The 25857-nt window shown below is 40.0% G+C and overlaps 1 long non-coding RNA gene across 3 annotated transcripts in view; it reads right to left on the reverse strand.

The window, feature by feature from the left end:
• The window catches only part of LOC307187584, a 66066-nt gene that overhangs the window by 38245 nt on the left and 1964 nt on the right, over positions 1-25857 (reverse strand). For 2 of the 3 annotated variants that reach the window (XR_013828653.1, XR_013828654.1), the window contains exon 1: positions 24308-24438. The exons of the other annotated variant lie outside the window; for it this stretch is intronic. This is a non-coding gene — a long non-coding RNA (uncharacterized lncRNA). Of the gene's footprint in view, positions 1-24307; positions 24439-25857 lie in introns of those variants that run through there. 3 annotated transcript variants of the gene reach the window in all.

Raw genomic sequence — 25857 nt, forward strand, 5'->3', positions numbered from 1 at the left:
GAGAAATTGAAACCTTTACAGACAAGCAAAAGCTGAGAGAGTTCAGCACCACAAAACCAGCTCTACAACAACTGCTAAAGGAACTTCTCTAGGCAAGAAACACAAGAGAAGGAAAAGACCTACAATAACGAACCCAAAACAATTAAGAAAATGGGAATAGGATCATACATATCAATAATTACCTTAAATGTAAATGGACTAAATGCTCCCACCAAAAGACACATATTGGCTGAATGGATACAAAAACAAGACCCATATATTTGCTGTCTACAAGAGACCCACTTCAGACCTAGAGACACATACAGACTGAAAGTAAGCGGATGGAAAAAGATATTTCATGCAAATGGAAACCAAAACAAAGCTGGAGTAGCAATTCTCATATCAGACAAAATAGACTTAAAAATAAAGACTACTAGAAGAGACAAAGAATGACACTACATAATGATCAAGGGATCAATCCAAGAAGAAGATATAACAATTGTAAATATTTATGCACCCAACACAGGAGCACCTCAATACATAAGGCAAATACGAACAGCCATAAAAGGGGAAATCAACAGTAACACATTCATAGTAGGGGACTTTAACACCCCATATTCACCAATGGACAGATCATCCAAAATGAAAATAAATAAGGAAACACAAGTTTTAAATGATACATTAAACAAAATGGACTTGATATTTATAGGACATTCCATCCAAAAACAACAGAATACACATTTTTCTCAAGTGCTCATGGAACTTTCTCCAGGATAGATCATATCTTGGGTCACAAATCAAGCCTTGGTAAATTTAAGAAAATTGAAATTGTATCAAGTATCTTTTCCGACCACAATGCTATGAGACTAGATATCAATTACAGGAAAAGATCTATAAAAAATACAAACACATGGAGGCTAAACAATACACTACTTAATAACGAAGTGATCACTGAAGAAATCAAAAAATACCTAGAAACAAATGACAATGGAGATACAACGACCCAAAATCTATGGGATGCAGCAAAAGCAGTTCTAAGAGGGAAGTTTATAGCAATACAATCCTACCTTAAGAAACAGGAAACATCTCGAATAAACAACCTAAACTTGTACCTAAAGCAATTAGAGAAAGAACAAAAAACCCCAAAGTTCGCAGAAGGAAAGAAATCAAAACATCAGATCAGAAATAAATGAAAAATAAATGAAGGAAACGATAGCAAAGAATATAAAACTAAAAGCTGATTCTTTGAGAAAATAAACAAAATTGATAAACCATTAGCCAGACTCATCGAGAAAAAAAGGGAGAAGACTCAATAGAATTAGAAATGATAAAGGAGAAGTAACAAGTGACACTGCAGAAATACAAAAGATCATGAGAGATTACTACAAGCAACTCTATGCCAATAAAATGGACAATCTGGAAGAAATGGACAAATTCTTAGAAATGCACAACCTTCCAAGACTGAAACAGGAAGAAATAGAAAATATGAACAGACCAATCACAAGCACTGAAATTGAAACTGTGATTAAAAATCTTCCAACACCTAGAGTCTGTCATACACAGTGAAGTAAGTCAGAAAGAAAAAGACAAATACCGTATGCTAACACATATATATGGAATTTAAGAAAAAAAAATGTCATGAAGAACCTAGGGGTAAGGCAGAAATAAAGACGCAGACCTCCTAGAGAACGGACTTGAGGTTATGGGGAGGGGGAAGGGTGAGCTGTGACGGGGCGAGAGAGAGTCATGGACATATACACACTAACAAACGTAGTAAGGTAGATAGCTAGTGGGAAGCAGCCGCATGGCACAGGGATATGGGCTCGGTGCTTTGTGACAGCCTGGAGGGGTGGGATAGGGAGGGTGGGAGGGAGGGAGACGCAAGAGGGAAGAGATATGGGAACATATGTATATGTATAACTGATTCACTTTGTTATAAAGCAGAAACTAACACACCATTGTAAAGCAATTATACCCCAATAAAGATGTTTAAAAAAAAAAAAACTGAAAGCCTTTATTCTTATTTCCATAACCATTGTCCTGAACTTGGTACATCTTGTAAATTTTATCCAAGCATGCCAAAGATAAATCCTACTTGTCTAATAAAATTTTCTTAGCTGTAAAAAAAAAAAAAAAAAAAAAAAAAAATCTTCCAACAAACAAAAACCCAGGACCAGATGGCTTCACAGGCGAATTCTATCAAACATTTAGAGAAGAGCTAACACCTATCCTTCTCAAACTCTTCCAAAATACAGCAAAAGGAGGAACAATTCCAAACTCATTACACGAGGCCATCAACCTGATACCAAAACCAGACAAGGATGTCACAAAGAAAGAAAACTACAGGTCAATATAACTGATGAACATAGATGCAAAAATCCTCAAAAAATACTAGCAAACAGAATCCAACAGCACATTAAAAGGATCATACACCATGATCAACTGGGGTTTATTCCAGGAATGAAAGGATTCTTCAATACACGCAAATCAATCAACGGGATACACCATATTAACAAATTGAAGAAGAAAAACCATATGATCATCTCAATAGATGCAAAGAAAGCTTTTGACAAAATTCAACACCCATTTCTGATAAAAACCCTGCAGAAAGTAGGCATAGAGGGAACTTTCCTCAACATAAGAAAGGCCATATATAACAAACCCACAGCCAACATCGTCCTCAATGGTGAAAAACTGAAACCATTTCCACTAAGATCAGGAACAAGACAAGGTTGCCCACTCTCACCACTCTTATTCAACATAGTTTTAGAAGTTTTAGCCACAGCAATCAGAGAAGAAAAGGAAATAAAAGGAATTCAAATTGGAAAAGAAGAAATAAAGCTGTCACTGTTTGCAGATGACATGATACTATACATAGAGAATCCTAAAGATGCTACCAGAAAACTACTAGAGCTAATCAATGAATGTGGTAAAGTAGCAGGATACAAAATTTATGCACAGAAATCTCTGGCATTCCTATACACTAATGATAAAAAATCTGAAAATGAAATCAAGAAAACACTCCCATTTAGCACTGCAAAAAAAAGAATAAAATAACTAGGAATAAACCTACCTAAGGAGACAAAAGACCAGTATGCAGAAAATTATAAGACACTGATGAAAGAAATTAAAGATGATACAAATAGATGGACGGATATACCATGTTCTTGGATTGGAAGAATCAACGTTGTGAAAATGAATCTACTACCCAAAGCAATCTACAGATTCAATGCAATCCCTATCAAACTACCACTGGCATTTTTCACACAACTAGAACAAAAAATTTAACAATTTGTATGGAAACACAAAAGACCTCCGAATAGCCAAAGCAATCTTGAGAAAAAACGGAGCCGGAGGAATCAGGATCCCTGACTTCAGACTATACTACAAAGCTACAGTAATCAAGACAGTATGGTACTGGCACAAAAACAGAAAGAGATCAATGGAACAGGATAGAAAGCCCAGAGATAAACTCACGCACATATGGTCACCTTATCTTTGATAAAGGAGGCAGCAATGTACAGTGGAGAAAGGACAGCCTCTTCAATAAGTGGTGCTGGGAAAACTGGACAGCTACATTTAAAAGTATGAGATTAGATCACTCCCTAACACCATACACAAAAATAAGCTCAAAATGGATTAAAGACCTAAATGTAATGCCAGACACTATCAAACTCTTAGAGGAAAATATAGGCAGGACACTACATAACATAAATCACAGCAAGATCCTTTTGGACCCAGCTCCTAGAGAAATGGAAATAAAAAACAAAAATAAACAAATGGGATCTAATGAAACTTCAAAGCTTTTGCACAGCAAAGGAAACCATAAATAAGATGAAAAGACAATCCTCAGAACGGGAGAAAATATTTGCCAATGAAGCAACTAACAAAGGATTAATCTCCCAAATTTATAGGCAGCTCATGCAGCTTACTAACAAAAAAACAAACAACCCAATCCAAAAATGGGCAGAAGACCTAAACAGACGTTTCTCCAAAGAAGATATACAGATTGCTAACAAACACATGAAAGATTGCTCAACATCATTAATCATTAGAGAAATGAAAATCAAAACTACAATGAGATATCATCTCACACCAGTCAGAATGGCCATCATCAAAAAAATCTAGAAACAATAAATGCTGGAGAGGGAGTGGAGAAAAGGGAACCATCTTGCACTGTTGGTGGGAATGTAAATTGATACAGCCACTGTGGAGAACAGTATGGAGGTTCCTTAACAAACTGCAAATAGAACTACCATATGACCCAGCAATCCCACTACTGGGCATATACCCTGAGAAAACCAAAATTCAAAAAGAGTCATGTACCAAAATGTTCATTGCAGCTCTATTTACAATAGCCCAGAGATGGAAACAACCTAAGTGTTCATCATCAGATGAATGGATAAAGAAGATGTGGCACATATATACAATGGAATATTACTCAGCCATAAAAAGAAATGAAATTGAGCTATTTGTAATGAGGTGGATAGACCTAGAATCTGTCATACAGAGTGAAATAAGTCAGAAAGAGAGAGACAAATACCGTATGATAACACATATATATGGAATTTAAGAAAAAAATGTCATGATGAACCTAGGGTCAGGACGGGAGTAAAGACACAGACCTACTAGAGAATGGACTTGAGGATATGGGGAGGGGGAAGGGTAAGCTGTGACAAAGCAAGAGAGAGGCATGGACATATATATACTACCAAACGTAAGGTAGATAGCTAGTGGGAAGCAGCTGCACAGCACAGGGAGATCAGCTCGGTGCTTTGTGACTACCTGGAGGGGTGGGATAGGGAGGGTGGGAGGTAGGGAGAGGCAAGAGGAAAGAGATATGGGAACATATGTATATATATAACTGATTCATTCTGTTGTAAAGCAGAAACTAACACACCATTGTAAAGCAATTATACTCCAATAAAGATGTTAAAAAAAACCTGTAAAATATACAAACACATGGAGGATAAACAGTACACTACTTAATAACCAAGAGATCACTGAAGAAATCAAAGAGGAAATAAAAAATACCTAGAAACAAATGACAATGAAAACACGACGACACAAAACCTATGGGATGCAGCATAAGCCGTTCTAAGAGGAAAGTTTATAGCAATACAATCCTACCTTAAGAAATAAGAAACATCACAAATAAACAACCTAACCTTACACCTAAAGCAATTAGAGAAAGAAGAACAAGAACACCCCAAAGTTAGCATAAGGAAAGAAATCATAAAAATCAGATCAGAAATAAATGAAAAAGAAATGAAGAAAATGATAGCAAAGATCAATAAAGCTAAAAGTTGGTTTTTGACAGGATAAACAAAATTGATAAACCATTAGCCAGACTCATCAAGAAAAAGTGGGAGAAGACTCAAAATCAACAGAATTAGAAATGAAAAAGGAGAAGCAACAACTGACACTGCAGAAATACAAAGGGTCATGAGAGATTACTACAAGCAACTATACGCCAATAAAATGGACAACCTGGAAGAAATGGACAAATTCTTAGAAATGCACAACCTTCCAAGACTGAACCAGGAAGAAATAGAAAGTATGAACAGACCAATCACAAGCACTGAAATTGAAACTGTGATTAAAAATCTTCCAATAAACAAAAGCCCAGGACCAGATGGCTTCACAGGCATATTCTATCAAACATTTAGGAAAGAGCTAACACCTACCCTTCTCAAACTCTTCCAAAACATAGCAGAGGGAGGAACACTCCCAAACTCATTCTATGAGGCCACCATCACCCTGATACCAAAACCAGACAAAGATGTCACAAGAAAAGAAAACTACAGGCCAATATCGCTGATGAATATAGATGCAAAAATCCTCAACAAAATACTAGCAAACAGAATCCAAGGGTACATTAAAAGGATCATACACCATGATCAACTGGGGTTTACCCCAGGAATGCAAGAATTCTTCAATATACACAAATCAATCAGTGTCAAACACCATATTAATAAATTGAAGTAGAAAAACCATATGATCATTCAATAGATGCAAAGAAAGTTTTAAACAAAATTCAACACCCATTAATGATAAAAACCCTCCAGAAAGCAGGCATAGAGGGAACTTACCTCAACATAATAAAGGCCATATATATGACAAATCTACAGCCAACATCGTCCTCAATGGTGAAAAACTGAAACCATTTCCGCTAAGATCAGGAACAAGACAAGGTTGCCCACTCTCACCACTCTTATTCAACATAGTTTTGGAAGTTTTAGCCACAGCAATCAGAGAAGAAAAAGAAATAAAAGGAATCCAAATTGGAAAAGAAGAAGTAAAGCTATCACTGTCTGCAGATGACATGATACTATACATAGAGAATCCTAAAGATGCTACCAGAAAACTACTAGAGCTAATCAATGAATTTGGTAGAGTAGCAGGATACAAAGTTAATGCACAGAAATCTCTGGCATTCCTATACACTAATGATGAAAAATCTGAAAGTGAAATTAAGAAAACACTCCCACTTAGCACTGCAACAAAAAGAATAAAATACCTAGGAATAAACCTACCTAAGGAGACAAAAGACCTGTATGCAGAAAATTATAAGACACTGATGAAAGAAATTAAAGATGATACAAATAGATGGACGGATATACCATGTTCTTGGATTGGAAGAATCAACATTGTGAAAATGAATCTACTACCCAAAGCAATCTACAGATTCAATGCAATCCCTATCAAACTACCACTGGCATTTTTCACACAACTAGAACAAAAAATTTAACAATTTGTATGGAAACCCACAAGACCCCTGAATAGCCAAAGCAATCTTGAGAAAGAAAAATGGAGCTCTAGGAATCAGGCTCCCTGACTTCAGACTATACTACAAAGCTACAGTAATCAAGACAGTATGGTACTGGCACAAAAAAAACAGAAATATAGATCAATGGAACAGGATAGAAAGCCCAGAGATAAACCCATGCACATATGGTCACCTTATCTTTGATAAAGGAGGCAAGAATATAATGGAGAAAAGACAGCCTCTTCAATAAGTGGTGCTGGGAAAACTGGACAGCTACATGTAAAAGAATGAAATTAGAACACTCCCTAACACCATACCAAAAATAAGCTCAAAATGGCTTAAAGACCTAAATGTAATGCCAGACACTATCAAACTCTTAGAGGAAAACATAGGCAGAACACTCTATGACAGCAAGATCCTTTTGGACCCAGCTCCTAGAGAAATGGAAATTTAAAAAATTTAAAAATGGGACCTAATGAAACTTCAAAGCTTTTGCACAGGAAAGGAAACCATAAACAAGACAAAAAGAAAACTCTCAGAATGGGAGAAAATATTTGCAAATGAAGCAACTGACAAAGGATTAATCTCCAAAATTTAGAAGCAGGTCATGCAGCTCAGTATCAAAAATACAAACAAATCCAAAAATGGGCAGAAGACCTAAATAGATATTTCTCCATAGAAGATATACAGATTGCTAACAAACACATGGAAGAATGCTCAACATCATTAATCATTCGAGGAATGCAAATCAAAACTACAATGAGATATCATCTCACACCAGTCAGAATGGCCATCATCAAAAAATCTGCAAACAACAAATGCTGGAGAGGGTGTGGAGAAAAGGGAACCCTCATACACTGCTGGTGGGAATGTAAATTGATACAGCCACTATGGAGAACAGTATGGAGGTTCTTTATAAAATTACAAATAGAACTACCATATGACCCAGCAATCCCACTACTGGGCATATACCCTGAGAAAACCAAAATTCAAAAAGAGTCATGTACCACAATGTTCACTGCAGCTCTATTTACAATAGCCAGGACATGGAAGCAACCTTAGTGTCCATAGACATATGAATGGATAAAGAAGATTTGGCACATGTATACAATGGAATATTACTCAGCCATAAAAAGAAATGAAATTGAGTTATTTGTAGTGAGGTAGATGGACCTAGAGTCTTTCATACAGAGTGAAGTAAGTCAGAAAGAGAAAAAAAAATACTGTGTGCTAACACATATATGGAATCTAAAAAAAAAAAAGTCACGAAGAACCTAGGGGCTAGATGGGAATAAAGACACAGACCTACTAGAGAATGGACTTGAGGACATGGGGAAGGGGAAGGGGAAGCTGGGACAAAGTGAGAGAGTGGTAGTGTATATATGGACACATATACACTACCAAATGTAAAACAGATAGCTAGTGGGAAGCAGTCACGTAGCACAGGGAGATCAGCTCGGTGCTCTGTGAGTAGCTAGAAGGGTGGGAAAGGGAGGATGGAGGGAAGGAGACACAAGAGGTAAGAGATATGGGGATATATGTATATGAATAACTGATTTACTTTGTTATAAAGCAGAAACTAACACATCATTGTAAAGCAATTATACTCCAATAAAAATGTTAAAAAAAATAAAAATAAAGTGCATTTGAAATTAATAGATCAACTCATTTAAAAAATCATGTTTATATACAGACTGCTACACAAAAAGCTCATGGTAACCACAAACCTAAAATCTGTAATAGACATACACAGAAAAGAAAAAGGAATCCAAACATAACACTAATGACAGTCATCAAATCACACAAGAGGAGAACAAAATAAGATGGGGGGGAAAGACCTACGAAAACAAATCCAAAGCACTTAACAAAATGGCAATAAGAACATACATATCAATAATTACCTTAAATTTAAAGGGACTAAATGCTCCAACCAAAAGTCATAGGTTGGCTGAATGGATACAAAAACAAGACCCAAATATATCCTGCCTACAAGAGATGCACTTCAGATCTAGAGACACATGCAAACTGAAAGTGAGGGGAGGATGGAATTTCCTGGCAGTCCAGTGGTTAGGACTTGGCCCTTTCATTGCTAGGGCATGGGTTCAATAAATGGTCAGGGAAGTAAGATCCCACAAGCCACAGGGTGTGGCCAATAAATAAATAAAAATTTAAAGACACTAGAAGCTAGTCATGAAAAAAAAAGGGGGGGAATTCCCTGGCAGTCCAGTGGTTAGGACTCAGCACTTTCACTGCTGGGGCCCAGGTTCAGTCTCTGGTCAGGGAACTAAGATCCGGCAAGCAGCACGGCACAGCCCAAAATCAGAATAAGTGATGGGATGGAAAAAGGTATTCCATGCAAATGAAAATCAAAAGAAAGCTGGAGTAACAATACTTAGATTTTAAAACAAAGACTGTTCCCCACTGCCCCACAGAAAAAAAAAGACTGTTATAAGAGACAATGAAGGACACTACATAATGATCAAGGGATTAAACCAAGAAGAAGATGTAACAATTGTAAATATATATGCACCCAACATAGGAGTACCTCAATATATAAGGCAATATTAACAGATGTAAAAGGAGATATCAACAATAACACAATAAACAGTAGGGACTTTAACACCCCGCTTTTATCAATGGACAGATCAACCAGACAGAAAATCAAATAGGAAACACAGGTCTTAAATAACACATTGGACCAAATGGACCATTGATATTTAAAGAGTATTCCATCTGAAAGCAGCAGAATACACATTCTTTTCAAGTACACATGGAACATTCTCCAGGATAGATCACGTGCTAGGCCACAAAACAGGACTCAGTAAATTTAAGAAAATTGAAATCATATCAAGCATCTTGTCCAACAACAATGCTATGGGACTAGAAATAAACTGCAAGGAAAAAACTGCAAAAAACACAAACATGTGGAGGCTAAACAATATGCTACTAACCAACCAATGGATCACTGAAGAAATCAAAGAGGAAATCAAAAAATACCTAGAGACAAATGAAAATAAAAACACGATGATACACAACCTATGGTCTCAAGAAAAGCAGGGGTTTTTTTGAAATATAAGTTTTATTTATGTCTGAATAAAAATATTTTTTCCCTTTAGAGTGTCCATTGATGCCTTCCCCTGCCATCTAGCCCATTCTTTTATCTCAGAAGCACTGAAATAAGGAATAGCAGTTCTGAAAGGGAAGTTTTTAGCAATACAAGCTTACCTAAGGAAACAAGAAAAATCTGAAATAAACAACCTAATCTTAAAAAAGAAACACGTAACTTTATACCTAAAGCAACTAGAAAAAGGACAAACAAAACCCAAAGTTAGTAGAAGGAAAGAAATCATAAAGATCAGAGCAGAAATAAATGAAATAGAAACAAATAGAAAAGATCAATAAAACTGAAAGCTGGTTCTCTGAAAAGATAAACAAAATTGATAAACTTTTAGCTAGACTCATCAAGAAAAAAAGGGAGAAATGCAAAAGGAGAAGTTACAATGGACACCACAAATATACAAAGGATAAGAAACTGCTATGAGCAACTCTACACCAATAAAATGGACGAGAGGAAGTGGACAAATTCTTAGAAAGGTACAATCTCCCAAGACTGAACCAGGAAGAAATAGAAAATATGAACAGACCAATTACCAGTACTGAAATTGAATCAGTTATTTTATTTTTTTTATTTATTTACTTTTTTGTGGTACGCGGGCCTCTCACTGTTGTGGCCTCTCCCGTTGTGGAGCATAGGCTCTGGATGCACAGGCTCAACGGCCATGGCTCACGGGCCCAGCCGCTCCGCGGCACGTGGGATCCTCCCGGACCGGGGCACGAACCCATGTCTCCCGCATCGGCAGTCAGATTCTCAACCACTGCGCCACCAGGAAGCCCTGAATCAGTTATTTTTAAACTCCCAACAAACAAAAGTCCAGGACCAGATGGTTTCACAGGTGAATTTTATCAAACATTTATAGAGAAAAGTTAACACCTATCCTTCTGAAACTATTCCAAAAAATTGCAGAGGAAGGAACACTCCCAAACTCATTCTATGAGGCAACCATCAACCTGATACCAAAACCAGACAAAGATTTCAACAATAAAAATTACAGGCCAATATCGACATACATGCAAAAATCCTCAACAAAATACTAGTAAACTGAATCCAACAATACATTAACAGGATCATACACCACGATCAAGTGGGATTTATTGCAAGGATGCAATGATTTTTTCAGTATCTGCAATTCAATCAATGTAATGCATCACATTAACAAATTGAAGAATAAAAACCATATGATCCTCTCAATAGATGCAGAAAAAGCTTCTGACAGAATTCAACAACGATTTATGATTAAAAAAAAAAACTCTCCAGAAAGTGGGCATAGAGGGAACATACCTCAACATAATAAAGGCCATATATGACACACCCAGAACTAACATTGTACTCAATGATGAAAACCTGAAAGCATTCCCTCTAAGACAAGAAACAAGAGAAGGATGCCCAGTCTCACCACTTTTGTTCAGCGTAATTTTGGAAGTCTTAGCCACGGCAATCAGAGAAGAAAAACAAATAAAAGGAATCCAAATTGGAAAAGAAGAAGTAAACCTGTCACTGTTTACACATGACATGATACTGTACGTAAAAAATCCTAAAGATGCCACCAGAAAACTACTAGAGCTCATCAATGAATTCAGTAAGTTTCGGGATACAAAACTAATATACAGAAATCTGTTGCATTTTTATACACTAACAATGGAGTATCAAAGAGAAATTAAGGAAGCAATCCCATTTACCATTACATTCAAAAGAATGAACTAGGAACTTCTTTGGTGGCACAGTGGTTAAGAATCTGCCTGCCAATGCAGGGGACACAGGTTCAAGCCCTGGCCTGGGAAGATTCTACATGCCATGGAGAAAGTAAGCCCATACACCACAACTACTGAGCCTGCGCTCTAGAGCCCACGAGCCACAACTACTGAGCCCACGTGCCACAACTACTGAAGCCCGCGCACCTAGAGCCTGTGCTCCACAAGAGAAGCCACCACAAGAAGCCCGCACACCACAATTAAGAGTATCCCCCACTTGCTGCAACTAGAGAAAAGCCCACACACAGCAATGAAGACCCAACACAGCCAAAAATAAATTTAAAAAATTTTTTTAATTAAAAAAAAATGAAATACCTAGGAATAAACTTACCTAAGGAGGCAGAAGACCTGTACTCTAAAAACTATGACTCATGAAAGAAATTGAAGATGACACAAACAGATGGAAAGATATACTGTGTTGTTGGACTAGAAGGATCCTTATTGTTAAAATGACCATACTACCCAAGGTAATCTACAGATTCAATGCAATCCCTATTGAATCAACAATAGCATTTTTCACAGAACTAGAACAAAAAATTTTTAAATTTGTATGGAAACACAAAAAACCCTGAATACCCAAGACAATCTTGAGAAAGAAAGAGCTGGAGGAATCATGTTCCCTGACTTCAGACTATACTGCAAAGCTACAGTAATCAAAAGCAGGGTACCAGCACAAAAGAAAACACATTGATCAGTGAAACAGGATAGAAAACCAGAAATAAACCCATGTACTTACAGTCAATTAACCTACAAAAAGGGAGGCAAGACTACAAAATGGAGGAAAGACAGTCTCTTCAATAAGTGGTGCTGGGAAACGTGGACAGCTACATGTAAAGGAGTGAAATTAGAACATTCTCTATTACCATACACAAAAATAAACTCAAAATGGATCAAAGGGCTTCCCTGGTGGCGCAGTGGTTGAGAGTCCGCCTGCCGATGCAGGGGACACAGGTTCGTGCCCCCGTCCGGGAAGATCCCACATGCCGTGGAGCGACTAGGCCCGTGAGCCATGGCCGTTGAGCCTGCGTGTCTGCAGCCTGTGCTCCACAATAGGAGAGGCCACAACAGTGAGAGGCCCACATACCACAAAAAAAAAAAATGGATCAAAGACTTAAGACTGGATACTATAAAACTCCTAGAGGAAAACATAGGCAGATCACACTTTGACATAAGTCACAGCAATATTTTTTTGGATTCATCTCCTAGAGTAATGGAAACAAAAGCAATAGTAAACAAATGGGACCTAATTAAACTTAAAATGCTTTTGCACACCAAAGGAAACCATAAACAAAACAAAAAGACAACCTATGGACTGGCAGAAAATATTTGTAAACCATGTGACCAACAAGGGGTTAATTTCCAAAATACACTAACAGTTCACACAGCTCAATATCAAAAAAACAAACAACCCAATCAAAAAATGGGCAGAAGACCTGTTATGTGTTTTTTTTCCAGGGAGCAAACAGGTACAAAGCTAGTCTCTGAAAGAGCTGGCAAAAGGCTTCAGCGAGGGGAGGAAGGAGATAAAAACCCCATTCTGACATGCACCCCAGTGTTTACAGCAGCACTATTTACAATAAACAAGACATGTAATCAACTTAAATGTCCATCAACAGATGAATGAATAAAGAAGATGTGATAAATATACAAACATACATATACACACACATACATATACACACACCTACGTACACATACACACACACATATACATACAATGGAATATTACTCAGCCATAAAAAAGAATGAAAAAATGCCATTTGCAGCAACATGGATGGGCCTAGAGATTATCATACTAAGTGAAGTAAGTCATACAGAGAAAGACAAATATCGTATCACTTACATGTGGAATCTAAAAAGATGATACAAATGAACTTATTTACAAAACAGAAACAGACTCACAGATAGACAACAAACTTATAGTTACCAAAGGGAAAAGGGGGGGATGGATAAATGAGTTGGGATTAGCAGATACAAACTACTATATATGAAATAAACAACAAGGTCCCATTACATAGCACAGGCAACTTTATTCAGTATTTTGTAATAAAATATAATCTGAAAGAATTTGAAAAAGAATATATATATACACACATATATATATTGCGTCTGGCTTGTTTCACTTAGCATTATGTTATCGAGGTTTATGCACGTTGTGGCATGTATCAGAATTTCCTTCCTTTTTAAGGAAAAATATTGCATTTCATGTATATACCACATTTTGTTTATCCATTCATTCATCAATGGACATTTCGTTTGTTTCCATCTTTTGGCATTGTGAATAATGCTGCTGTGTACATGGGTATTCAAATATCAAGTCCCAGCTTTCAATTTTTTTGATACATACCTAGAAGTGGAATTGCTGAACTGTATGGTAATTCTATGTTTAATTTTTTGAGGAACTGTCATACTGTCTTTCACAGTTGCTGCACCATTTTACGGGCTACATTTGACACAGTCCATGATTTTCTACATCATCTTGGAGATGGAAGCTGACAATGTATGGCATGGCTGCTAGGAAAAGCAATGGCTCGAGGACCCCGGGCTCAGTATGTGGGTGTCCAAGCATGGAGAAGGAAGCCTCCATTTGTTACTGTGCCCTCCTTTAAGCCATGATGGTCTAAAGGCAGTCACAGCTCCAGAACCTTGGTCTGTCCTTGCTGCTCTGTTGGCTAATTTATTAGACTACCATTGCCTGCTGCTTGACACTAAAGGATGGGAGAACTAGAGGAAATGTTACTAACCCCAAGAGAACAACAGCTTGGGAATAGGAAAAGTGCCTGCCTTGCTTCAGCTCTTTGCATGTGCTTGCCCAGCAGCTAGGGTAGGTCAAGATTACAGGAAGCTAGGATTGTTGTTCCTGAGGCAATTAAAATTTGGAAAAATTAAGACCAAAGCCCTGCTCTAAAGGGAAGTGAGCACAAGGTATTGTGAATTTGTGGGTATTGATTGGCATGGGAGAACCTCCAGACTTAGGGAAGAGTCTAGAGAGGTTGCGTTCAGGGCACATGAGCACAGTCCAATTCTGCAATAGTCTCCTCCACTCAGCATGGGAGGGTTCAGACTCTTCCTAGGCAGGGAGAGTTGAGGAGAGTGGAATTCTGCAACATGAGGACCAACACAAGAAAATAACTGGAACAAAAGTTGGCATAAAATTTTTCAGAAGAGGCTGTAGTCCTCTTCTATTCTCAGGTGCTGCAAGAAGACCCTCATGAGGTCTCCATCCACTACTTTAGCCATAGGCAGGTGGCAAGAGTCTCTAGTGTGATAACAACAGGGACCTAGAAGGAATGGAGGTGCATTGATGGTTTGGTCTCCTCAGCAGGAAAAAGGGATGAGGGTAAGAAGACTCAGCAGCTCTGTGGGGAGACAGGTTCTGTACTAGCCAAGATGTAGCAGTTTTAGAAGGATGAAGTAAGAGGTGGTTCAGTGGAAAGATAAACTACATCAGCAAATGTATCAGCTACCATGTGTATTAGACAGGTGTCTCCCAAGAAACAGCACCAATAGAATGTGTATACATGTAGGAGAGCTATTATGAGGAATTGGCTCATACAATATGGAATCTGCAGTGTGGGCCAGCAGGTTGGAGACACAGGAGAGCTGACAGTGCAGATAAACTCCAAATCAGTGTGCTGGGGAAATCCCTCTTCCTTGAGGAGGCCAGCCTCTTTGTTCTATTCAGATCTTCAACTAATGGAATGAGGCCCACCCAATTATGAAGAGCAATCTGCTTACTTCAAGTTCACCAATTTAGGCAGGAGGAGTCAAGATGGCGGAATAGGAGGACACAGAATCCGTCAGTTCTCACAAGTTCATCAAGAATACATCTACAAGGACTTCCCTGGTGCCACAGTGGTCAAGACTACATGCTTCCAATGCAGGGGGCCCGGGTTCAATCCCTGGTCAGGGAATTAGATCCCACACGTATGCCGCAACTAAGAGTTTGCATGCAACAACTAAGGACCCGGTGAGCCACAACTAAGGAGCTGGCGCATTGCAACTAAGGAGCGTGGCTGCCACGACTAAGGAGCACACCTGCCACAACAAAGACCCGGCGCAACCAAATAAATAAAACAACTATTAAAAAAAGAAGAGTTAATAGAATTTTTTTTAATGTTTAAAAAAAAAAGAATACATCTACAAATGGAACAGTTCTCATAGAGCACCTGCTGAACATTAGCAGAAGACTTTGGACACGTAAAAGGACGAGAAAAATCCCCTCACAACCAGGTAGGATAAGAGACATAAGAACAAAAGAAAAGAGGAATCAAAAAAGGGACCAGCAACCCTGGCGGTAAGCTGCAGGTAAAGGGAAGTCCCCACATGCAGAAAAACTTCCTCACTGTGGGGAAATCAGCTGGGACAGAAAAAGAACTTTGGGGGATCAAAGGAGAATGCATGGTCTCCATGCATGGATGGTCTGTGCAAGGCAGGACAAAGTAAGAACTGCATGCATAGTCTACAACACGGCACTGCGCATTCCAGCCTGAGTCACAAGTCTCCTGTTGCGAAGGGGGCCAGGTGCTGGAAAATGGGATTTGGAGCACGGACACAGGGAAGGGACAGCTGCTGGCTGTGAAAAGACAGCCTGAAGGGACAGGAGTAAGGAGCCCCACAAAGTCTGCAGAAAAAGCCTGGGGCACCGTAGAAGCAAGGTGTCACTGGTGAGTGGTGTGCAAGTGGCAGACTCGCCATTACAACCCCTTTCCCCAGCCACCAGCACTGGGAGGGGCTCCCATCTGAGTGGGCCCATCCACCCCTCAGGCCAGGGTCTCCACCCATGGGCTCCAGGGGCCTGAGTGCCGCCCATCCCAAAGCCTCCTTGGAAATCAGCCCTGGGTGCCCCTGCCTGGGACACAGTCTGCCAATGCTGTGGGGGCTGAGTACTAGAGTGTGGTGTTTGGCGAATGGATCCAGGGAGAGGAGTGCTGTTGGCTGCGCGGATACAGCAGACGGGACAGGAATGCGGGGATGCGCGGCCGGGAGTACCCCTAGAAGAAGCATGGTCTGCCTGAAAATCGAGGCACCAGTGTTGAGAGGTGTGCAGGGGGAGGGCAGGGCTGCCACTTCCCCCACATGCCAGCTCCTGCCTCCGCAGGCACTGGGAGGGGCTCCAGCCAGAGGGAGCACACCACAGTCTGTTGCAACTGCCTGCTGGTTCTGCCACTACAGGAAACTCACACACACCCCAACTGTGGCTGCAGTGCCGCTGCCCGGCTTGAGTGAGTAAGTGTGCCCCAAGCAGCCACTGCTTTCACTCCCTCTCACCTGGGCAAGGAACAGATGCCTGAGGGTGGCCCACACACAGAGGTGGGGTCAAAATGAAAGCGGAGCCTCAGGGGCAGTGTGACTAAGGAAGAGGAAAGGAAATCTCTCTAGGCAGTTGCACAAGCCACAGATTAAATCCCCAGGATCAGTTTGGTAAATCCTGCATCTGTGGAATACCTTAATAGACAACGACTGTTCCCACAATTGAGACTGGCCTAGCCTTCACAGCAATGGACTTTGGGGGCAAGTACACGTGGGAGTTGGGCCAGAGTCTGAGCTGGCCCTACAGTGGCCACAGCAGATCCAGACACGTACCTAGAAGTATTGGAAGGCCTTCTGCGGAGGCAGAGATGGGCTCTGGCTCACTGCGGGAGCAAGGACACTGACAGAAGAGGCCCCAGGAAAATAATCTTATTACTATTATTCTTTTTTTGTTCCGTTTTGTTCAGTCACTGGTGTTGTTGCTTTTATTATTTTTTACCTTTTTGTGTGTGTGTGTGGTAACGCGGTCCTCTCACTGTTGTGGCCTCTCACGTTGCGGAGCACAGGCTCCGGACGCGCAGGCTCAGCGGCCATGGCTCACGGGCCCAGCCGCTCCGCGGCATGTGGAATCTTCCCAGACCGGGGCACGAACCCGTGTCCCCTGCAACGGCAGGCGAACTCTCAACCACTGCGCCACCAGGGAAGCCCTATCTTTTATTTTTAATTTTTTTTATTTTTAAATATTTTTTTCTATTTTTATTTTACTTTTTTGTTGTTTTGTATTTTTCTTTTGTTTTTTATTTTATTATTTTATTTTTTTGATTGTTTCTATGGATATATTTTATGTTTGCTTTTTTGTTGTCTACTTTCTGTTTTTCTTTTATTTTTCAATTTTTGTTTTTGTTAGTTTAGTCCTCATTGTTCTCATTTTTTAATTCTTTTGTTTGTTCTCGTTTTTGTTTTCTCTTTCTTTTTTTCTTTCTGTGTGTGTGTGTTGTGGTGGCTATTATTTGTTTGCTGTTGTTTTTGCTATTTGTCTTGGGTTTTGTTTGTCTTCTTTTCTTTTCTTTTTCCTCTGGCCATACTGCACAGCTTGTGTGCTCTTGGTTCCCTGGCTAGGGGTCAGGCCTGGGCTCCTGGGGGGAAGGACTAAGTCCAGGACACTGGACAGCCAGAGAATTCCTAGGCACAGGGAATATTAATTGGCATGCACACTTTCAGGGGTATCCACATCAACACCAAGACCCGGCCCCACACAACTGCCTGCAGGCTCTAGTGCTGGAGACCTCATGCCAAACAACCAGCAAGACAGGAACACAGTCCCACACATCAGCAGACAGGCTGCCTAAAGTCGTACTAATCTAACAGACACCCCAAAAAAACCACCTGATGCGGCCTGCCCTTCAGAGGGAAAAGACTCAGCTCCACCCACCAGGGCTCAGGCATCAGTCCCTCTCACCAGGGACCCTACACAAGCCCCTGGACGAAGCTCACTCACCACGGGGCAGACAACAGAAACAAGAGGAATTACGACCCTGCAGCCAGTGGAAAGGAGACCACAAACACAATAGGTTAGACAAAATGAGACGACAGAGAAATATGCTGCAGAAGAAGGAGCAAGGTACAATCTAACAAGACCAAATCAATGAAGAGGAAATAAGCAATCTATCTGAAAAAGAACTCAGAGTAATGATAGTAATGATGATCCAAGATCCTGGAAACAGAATGGAGGCATGGGTCAAGAAGATACAAGACATGTTTAACAAGGACCTAGAAGAACTAAAGAACAAACAATCAGTGATGAACAACACAATAACTGAAATGAAAAATACACTAGAAGGAATCAACAGCAGAATAACTGAGGCAGAAGAACGGAGAAGTGAGGTGGAAGACAGAATGGTGGAAATAACTGCCGAGGAGCAGAATAAAGAAAAAAGAATGGAAAGAAATTACGACAGTCTCAGAGACCTCTGGGACAACATAAAATGCACCAACATTCGAATTATAGGTGGCCCAGAAGAAGAGAAAGGGAAAGGGCCTGAAAAATTATTTGTAGAGACTGCAGTCGAAAACATCCCTAACATAGGAAAGGAAACAGACAATCAAGTCCAGAAAGCTCAGAGAGTCCCATACAGGATAAACCCAAGGAGAAACACAACGAGACACATATTAATCAAACTAACAAAAATTAAATACAAAGAAAAAATATTAAAAGCTGCAAGGGAAAATCAACAAATAACAGACAAGGGAATCCCCATAAGGTTATCAGCTTATTTTTCAGCAGAAATTCTGCAGGCCAGATGGGAGTGGCAGGACATTTTTGTGATAAAAGGGAAAAACCTACAACCAAGATTACTCTACCCAGCAAGGATCTCATTCAGATCTGACAAGAAATCAAAATCTTTACAGACAAGCAAAAGCTAAGAGAATTTAGCACCACAAAACCAGCTTTACAACAAACACTAAAGGAACTTCTCTAAGTGGGAAACACAGGAGAAGAAAAAGACCTACAAGAACAAACCCAAAACAATTAAGAAAATGGTAACAGGAACATACATATCTATAATTACTTTAAATGTAAATGGATTAAATGCTCCAACCAAAAGACACAGACCAGCTAAATGGATACAGAAACAAGACTGTATATATGCTATCTACAAGAGACCCACTTCAGACTCAGGGACACATACAGACTGAAAGTGAGGGATGGAAAAAGATATTCCATACAAATAGGAATCAAAAGAAAGCTGGAGCAGCAATAGTCATTTCAGACAAGATAGACTTTAAAATAAAGACTATTATAAGAGACAAGGAAGGACACTACATAATGATCAAGGGATCGATCCAAGAAGAAGATATAACAATTGTAAATATTTATGCACCCAACACAGGAGCACCTCAATACATATGGAAAATACGAACAGCCATAAAAGGGGAAATCGACAGAAACACATTCATAGTAGGGGACTTTAACACCCCACATACACCAATGGACAGATCATCCAAATGAAAATAAATAAGGAAACTCAAGCTTTAAATGGCACAATAGACCAAAGAGACTTAATCGATATTTATATGACATTCCTCACGAAAATGGCAAAATACATTTTCTTCTCAAGTGCTGATAGAACATTCTCCAGGAAAGATCATACCTTGGGTCACAAATCAACCCTCGGTAAATTTAAGAAAACTGAAATCATATCAAGTATCTTTTCTGACCACAATGCTATGAGACTAGATATCAATTACAGGACAATATCTGTAAAAAATATAAACACATGGAGCCCAAACAGTACGTTACTGAATAACCAAGAGATCACTGAAGAAATCAAAGAGGAAATCAAAAAATACCCAGAAACAAATGACAATGAACACACGACAACACAAAACATATGGGATGCAGAAGTAGTTCTAAAGGGAAGTTTATAGCAATATAATCCTACCTCAAGAAACAAGAAATACCTCTATTAAACAACCTAAACTTACACCTAAAGCAATTAGAAAAAGGAGAGCAAAAAACCCAGGTTAGCAGAAGGAAAGAAATCATAAAGATCAGATCAGAAATAAACGAAAAAGAAATGAAGGAAATGATAACAAAGATCAATAAAGCTAAAAGCTGGTTTTTGACAGGATAAACAAAATTGATAAACCATTAGCCAGACTCATCAAGAAAAAAAGGGAGAAGACTCAAATCCATAGAATTAGAAATGAAAAAGAAGTAACAACTGACACTGCAGAAATACAAAAGATCATGAGAGATTACTACAAGCAACTATATGCCAATAAAATGGACAATCTGGAAGAAATGGACACATTTTTATAAAAGCACAACCTTCCGAGATTGAACCAGGAAGAAACAGAAAATACAATCAGACCAATCACAAGCACTGAAATTGAAACTGTGATTAAAATTCTTGCAACAAACAAAAGCCCAGGACCAGATGGCTTCTTAGGCGAATTCTATCAAACATTATGAGAAGAGCTAGCACCTATCCTTCTCAAACTCTTCCAAAATATAGCAGAGGGAGGAACACTCCCAAACTCATTCTACGAGGCCACTAACACCCTGATACCAAAACCAGACAAAGATGCCATAAAAGAAAACTACAGGCCAATATCACGGATGAACTCAGATGCAAAAATCCTCAACAAAATACTAGCAAACAGAATCCAATGGCACATTAAAAGGATCATACACCATGATCAAGTGGGGTTTATCCCAGGAATGCAAAGATTCTGCATTATATGCAAATCAATCAATGTGATAAACCATATTAACAAACTGAAGGAGAAAAACCATATGATGATCGCAATAGATGCAGAAAAACCTTTTGACAAAATTCAACATCAATTTATGATAAAAACACTCCAGAAAGTAGGCACAGAGAGAACTTAACCTCAACATAATAAAGGCAATATATGACAAACCCACAGCCAACATCATCCTCAATGGAAACCATTTCCACTAAGAGCAGGAACAAGACAAGGTTGCCCACTCTCACCACTATTATTCAACATAGTTTTGGAAGTTTTAGCCACAGCAATCAGAGGAGAAAAAAGAAATAAAAGGAATCCAAATCGGAAAAGAAGAAGAAAATTGTCACTGTTTGCAGATGACATGATACATATGTAAAGAATCCTAAAGATGATACCAGAAAACTACTAGAGCTAATCAATGAATCTGGTAGAGTAGCAGGATACAAAATTACTGTACAGAAATCTCTTGCATTCATATATACATGTAATGAGAAATTAAAGAAACACTCCCATTTACCACTGCAACAAAAAAGAATAAAATACCAAGGAATAAACCTAACTAAGGAGACAAAAAAAAAACCTGTATGCAGAAAATATAAGACACTGATGAAAGAAATTAAAGATGATACAAATAGATGGAGAGATATACCATGTTCTTGGATTGGAAGAATCAACATTGTGAAAATGACTATACTACCCAAAGCAATCTCCAGATTCAATGCAATCCCTATCAAATTACGAATGGAATTTTTCACAGAACTAGAACAAAAAAGTTCACAATTTGTATGGAAACACAAATGACCCCGAATAGCCAAAGCAATCTTGAGAAAGAAAACCGGAACTAGAGGAATCAGGCTCCCAGACTTCAGACTATACTACAAAGCTACTGTAATCAAGACAGTATGGTACTGGCACATAAAAACAGAAAGATAGATCAATGGAACAGGATAGAAAGCCCAGAGATAAACCCACGTACATATGGTCACCTTATTTTTGATAAAGGAGGCAAGAATATACAATGGAGAAAAGACAGCCTCTTCAATAAGTGTTGTGGGAAAACTGGACAGCCACATGTAAAAGAATGAAATTAGAATACTCCCTAACACCATACACAAAAATAAACTCAAAATGGATTAAAGACCTAAATGTAAGGCCACACACTATTATACTCTTAGAGGATAACAGAGGCAGAACACTCCATGACTTAAATCACAGCAAGATCCTTTTTTTTTTTTTTTGCAAGATCCTTTTTGACCCAGCTCCTAGAGAAATGGAAATAAAAACAAAAATAAACAAATGGGACCTAATGAAACTTAAAAGCTTTTGCACAGCAAAGGAAACGATAAAGAAGATGAAAAGATAACCCTCAGAATGGGAGAAAAATTTGCAAACAAATCAACAAAGGATTAATCTCCAAAATATATAAACAGCTCATGCAGCTCAATATTAAAAAAACAAACAATCCAATCCAAAAATGGGCAGAAAACCTAAATAGACATTTCTCCAAAGAAAACATATAGATGGCCAATAAGCACATGAAAAGCTGCTCAACATCACTAACTATTAGAGAAATGCAAATCAAAACTACCATGAGGTATCACCTCACACCAGTTAGAATTGGCATCATCAGAAAATCTACAAACAACAAATGCTGGAGAGGGTGTGGAGAAAAGGGAACCTTCTTGCACTGTTGGTGGGAATGTAAATTGATACAGCCACTATAGAGAACGGTATGGAGGTTCCTTTAAAAACTAAAAAATAGAACTACCATACGACCCAGCAATCCCACTACTGGGCATATACCCTGAGAAAACCATAATTCAAAAAGAGCCATGTACCACAATGTTCATTGCAGCACTATTTATAATAGCCAGGGCATGGAAACAACCTAAGTGTCCATTAACAGATGAATGGATAAAGAAGATGTGGCACATATATACAATGGAATATTACCCAGCCATAAAAAGAAATGAAATTGAGTTATTTGTAGTGAGGTGGATGGACCTAGAGTCTGTCATACAGAGTGAAGTAAGTCAGAAAAACAAATACCTTATGCTAAGACATATATATGGAAGCTTAAAAAAAAAAAAAGGTTCTGAAGAACCTAGGGGCAGGACAGGAATAAAGACACAGACATAGACAATGGACTTGAGGACACGGGGAGGAGGAAGAGTAAGCTGGGACAAAGTGAGAGAGTGGCATGGACATATATACACTACCAAACGTAAGATAGACAGCTAGTGGGAAGCAGCCGCATAGCACAGGGAGATCAGCTCTGTGCTATGTGACCACCTAGAGGCGTGGGATAGGGAGGGTGGGAGGGAGGGAGACCCAAAAGGGAAGGGATATGGGGATATATGTATATGTATAGCTGATTCATAGCTGATTCACTTTGTTACACAGCAGAAACTAACACACCATCGTAAAGCAATTATACTCCAATAAAGATGTTAAAAAAAACTTATTAAAGGAAAGAGCACATTGACCAGAAGTAAATAATATCCATGTTAAAGGTTAAATGCCCCTCTTCCTGGGATGTCAATGCTGGTACTCCTTTGAATGTAAGACTGCCTTCCCAGGTGTCAAGACCACACTGACTCACTGTGTACATGCTGATATGTTTTGTTTTTTGGTTTTGTTTTGGCCGCAGTGGGCGGCTTGCAGGATATTAGTTCCCTGATCAGGGACTGAACCTGGGCCCCTGGCAGTGAGAGCGTGAAGTCCTAACCACTGGACCGCCAGGGAATTCCCTGTTCTTTTTTTGGGAATCTTAAAGAAATGTAATCCTGACTCGTTCAGTGTTCTTTGTTCTGACAAGATATAAACCTGCGCTGAAAACCCTCCTTCTCTGGAGTAGTTTCTCAGAGTAATCTGGCAAGTGGGATTCCGGGCTAGACCTCAGTTAGGCTCAAATAAAACATTTCTATTCTTATTATTGATTGTTTACGGATTATTTTCACTGACACCTCTGACCACTCTACAACCTTTTTCCAGTCGCAGCCTTCAGAACCAACCACTGACCTATCCTCGGCCACCGGGACCAGCCAACACCATTTTTTGAGCTTAGCGCCTTATCACCAATCAACCATGAGCTCCCAGATTCGTCGCAATTATTCCACCGAGATGGAGGTCACCGTCCACGGCCCGGGCAACCTGCATCTGCAGGCCTTCAACACCTACCTCTCTCTGGGCTCCTATTTCCACCGAGACGACGTGGCTCTGGAGAGCGTGGGCCACTTTTTCCACGAATTGGCCGAGGAGAAGCGCGAGGGTGCCCAGCCCAGCCTTGAAAATGCAAAGCCAGCGGGGCGGCTGTGCCCTCTTCCTGGACATGCAGAAGCCACCCCAAGATGAGTTGGGTAAAACCCAGGACTCTGTGGAAGCTGCCCGCCAGACGACCCGCTCTGTGACTTTCCGGAGAGCCGCGACCTGGCTGAGCAGCTGAAACTCACCAAGAAGATGAGGACCACGTGACTCACCTCTGTAAGCTGATTGGCCCCCAGGCTGGGCTGGGCGAGTTCTCTTCCAAACACTCACCCTCAGGCATGGCTAGGGCCTTCTGGAGCCCAGCTGTTACCAACCTGGGTTCTTGGACTCTTTAATCAATAGAAATTGGTAAGAGGCCAGAGGGGGAATTTAGGCAAGGCTTTATTGGGACTCATGCTGCAGCATGAGGGAGCAAAAGCAAGTAACAGGTGCCCTCGCTCGTTCCTGGGAATAGCTAGGGTTTGTTGCACTGGTCCCTTAATGGGGTGAGGGTAGGGGTAGATCGGCGGGTGGGGCTGGAGGGGCGGCTTAGGTGGTCTGCCCATCCCTCTGGTGGTGCTGTGAGCAGGGATCATGCCTAGTATCCTGCTTTTGTTCCCCACACCTCTGAAGTGTCAGTTGGGTTTTGGCCTTTTTGTATCTCTTTGTTCACAATTTGCCCCAACTGTGCAAGCAGGCAGTTATTTTTAGTCCCTTATAGTTTCTTTGTATTCTGTTGCTGGAGGAGACATTTGTCCAGGTGCAAGCACTCCAGTAAAGGGTCCCAGGTCCCAGCCTGTCCCACAGCGGCGTCTGAGGAGCCCCTCTGGCGTCAGAGCTTCTGCCTGAAGCCCCATCTCTGCAGCCACTAGGCAGCTTTGTAAGCAGCCTGGAGCCCTCTCCCAAGCCTTGGGCCAAATGGGAACAGTAAAGCTTTTTGCAGCCAAAAGAAAAGGCTGAAAATATTTTAGATATAAGTTCAATAAAATTGTATTATTAAAATGAATTTTGGTTGCACTGTGCGGCTTGTAGGATCTTAGTTCCCCAACCAGGGATAGAACCCCTGCCCCCTGCAGTGAAAGCACCGAGTCCTAACCACTAGACCTCCAGGGAATTCCCAACAAGTTTCTTTTAAAACTGAAGAACTAAGAGCTCGATTTCTGTAATAATCAAAACACCTTAAAATGTATCTTCACATGCTCACCAGACCCCAAAGGACTCCCCAGACCCAGACCACAGCACAGCCTGCTGTGGAACGCTCAGCAGCTTTGTTTTCCCAACTAGACTCATTAGCAGCGCCAGGTGGTAATCACTGGCCGACTGATTCCTACTAGTGAAAAAATCTGCCTGAGGTCACCATGGACTCTTTCCCCCACTCTCTGCTTCATCTCTGACCTGATACGCTTTTGGAAAGTAATTATTCATGGCAGGAAGTTGTCATACAACACAGAACGATTGTGTGTCCTGGGATTATAGAGGCCCTC

The sequence above is a fragment of the Stenella coeruleoalba genome (assembly GCF_951394435.1).
Source record: "Stenella coeruleoalba genome assembly, chromosome: 6".
Taxonomy (NCBI): Eukaryota; Metazoa; Chordata; class Mammalia; order Artiodactyla; family Delphinidae; genus Stenella; species Stenella coeruleoalba.